Source organism: Octopus sinensis, linkage group LG17 (assembly GCF_006345805.1).
Source record: "Octopus sinensis linkage group LG17, ASM634580v1, whole genome shotgun sequence".
NCBI classification, from domain to species: Eukaryota; Metazoa; Mollusca; class Cephalopoda; order Octopoda; family Octopodidae; genus Octopus; species Octopus sinensis.
The window spans coordinates 39,539,190-39,541,689 of NC_043013.1; the positions used below are offsets into that span (position 1 = coordinate 39,539,190).

General features: G+C 42.9%; 1 protein-coding gene across 1 annotated transcript in view; it reads left to right on the forward strand.

Annotated features, from left to right (window-relative positions):
• The first annotated feature begins 1,098 nt into the window (after window positions 1-1,098).
• LOC115221096 overlaps window positions 1,099-2,500 on the forward strand; it is a 50,392-nt gene continuing 48,990 nt past the window's right edge. Inside the window, exon 1 of the mRNA XM_029791311.2 lies at window positions 1,099-1,209. The gene's annotated coding sequence lies outside the window, so the exon portion shown is untranslated. The remainder of the gene's footprint in view (window positions 1,210-2,500) is intronic.

Genomic DNA, 2,500 nt, shown 5'->3' on the forward strand with positions numbered 1-2,500 from the left:
ATGCATATATACATACATACATGCATACATACATACATACATACATACATACATACATACATACATACATACATACATACATACATACATACATACATTCCTCAAGGCTTGCTGGGGTAAACAAAGAATTTTTGTCCAGTAAATCAACCAATGTACCTTTTTTTTTAAAACCAGGTACTTATCCTATATGTCTGTTTGATAGAACCTCTAAATTACGGTGACATAAGCAAACCTACACCGGTTGTGAAGCGGGTGTGGAGGAAAACACAGACACAAAGACTCACGCATACACACACACACGCGCACACACGAACACACGCACACACACACACAAACATAAGCAAGTGTATATATTAATATATATATTATATGTATATATATGTATATATATATATATATATATTATATAATATATAATGGGCTTCTCTCAGTTTCCGTGCCCGAAATTCACCCACAAGGCTTTGTTTAGACCAAGGTGCCACGAGGTGGGGTTGAACCCGGAATCATATGGCTGGGAAGCGAACCTCCTACCTCACTACGATGGCATGGTTGTATGAATGTATGTTTGCGCATATATGTATGAATGAATGTACGTATGCATGTATGAATGCTTGCATATATGTACGTATGTATGTGCATTTCTATCTTTAACAAGTTTAAAGTCTTCCCGTAAATAATGATCTGTTTCGTAACAAAGATGCTATGTCACATCTATGAAATGTAGATAACAAAGCGACGCTACATAAACTTCACTCTTCTTATGACACATTCTTTATGTTGGTTGGCTGCCTTACTGTTCTGAAAACCTTTGTACATTTTTTTTATCTGTCCCAAACAAAGATAACCGATCTTGTCTTTCAACGTGTTTTCTCTCTGCATGACTGGATATTTATTTGTATGTATGTATGTATGTATGTATGTATTTATGTATGTATGTATGTATGTATGTATGTATGCATGCATGTATGTATGTATGCCCGTAGTTACTTTACTCATTACTTTACAATTAAATATACGTACATATATTAAACGAAATAATCTAAGGGAAATAACTCCGTATGGCAAATTACATGTCTATAAATAACACACCAGTAATGGTGTATCAAATATAATCTTGTTTTCGGTTTTTTCTTTTGTTGTTGTTTTTCTAACACTTCCACATGTACACGCTGTAGATCACTGAAGCGATTAGCACGGCATTGGAAATTTGTAAGCTAATATTAGTATTTAGTCCTTATTCTTGATGGAAAGGACGAGATGGTTGGTGTAGCAGTTAATCCCAAAGTTGGGTGCTACACGTTCCACTACATTCCCTATATATATATATATATATATATATATATTATATAGCGCAAAGGGGCGAAGAGAGAAGATTAATCCCTGTTCACGGCGGCGCAAACGGGTGTCCGGATGGCCACGGAACTTGCTCCGGCAAGGGCAGTGAGGGGATATCCACGTAGGATGTAGTGGCGAGCCATGAGTTGAGACTGAGCCTCAAAGTCATGGTCGTCACTACAGAGCCTGCGTAGACGGAGGAATTGGGAATTGGGGGTGGAAAGCTTGGTGTGTTTAGGGTGGAAGGGAAATTAGTTGAGGTATGAGTGTGAGTCTGTGTGTTTGTAGTGGATGGCGGTGAGAGTGGAGTAATGATGCAGACCGAAATGTCAAGAAAGGGGACAGAAGTATCTGAGATAGTGCAGGAGAGGTGGAGGACAGGATGGAAAGATTTGACAAAAGAGAGGAAGGAGTCTAGACGTTCGCGGGAGAGTGAGGTTGCACCGATACAGTCGTCAATATAACGGCCGTATAGTTCGGGAGTGGGACCAGTAAAACCTGAGAATATTTGGGCCTCAACGTAGCCAACGAACAGGTTCGCATAGTTGGTGGGGGGCGGTTATTCTCGTTCCCATGGACACTCCTGAGTCAGCTGGTAGAAATCACCCACGAACGAGAAGTATAATTGAGTGAGACGACAAGTTCGGCCAGACGAATGAGTGTGGGTTTAAGAGAGGAGGGAAGCCACTATGGGGGCAAGGACACGGTCAAGATATCTGGAGGTGAGTTCGGTGGGGCGGTTGAAGGCGGAAACGATGGGGCAGTCAGGGTTGTTAGGTTTACAGATTTGGGGGTTGAAGTAAATGGTGGGTGTGCGTGGTGTGTACAATGAAGCTGAAGGCGGTGGAGGGAGACGGGAGGAGTAGACGAGGTCATGGATAGTGGAGGACACAGTCTGTTGGTAGCTGGGCGCGGGGTCAGAGGACAGAGGGCAGTAGAAGGAAGTGTCCTGAAGTTGTCGGAGAACTTCGGATTTGTAGAGGTCTGCGCGCCAAACCACCAAGGCTCCACCCTGGTCGGCCGGTTTTATGATGATGTCAGTGTGGCCGAGATGATAGATAGAGAGAGAGAGAGAGAGAGAGAGAGAGAGAGGCGGACAGACAGACAGAGAGGGAGGGAGAGAGAGAGGGAGAGAGAAGGGGTGAGACGGAGAGAGAAGGGGTGA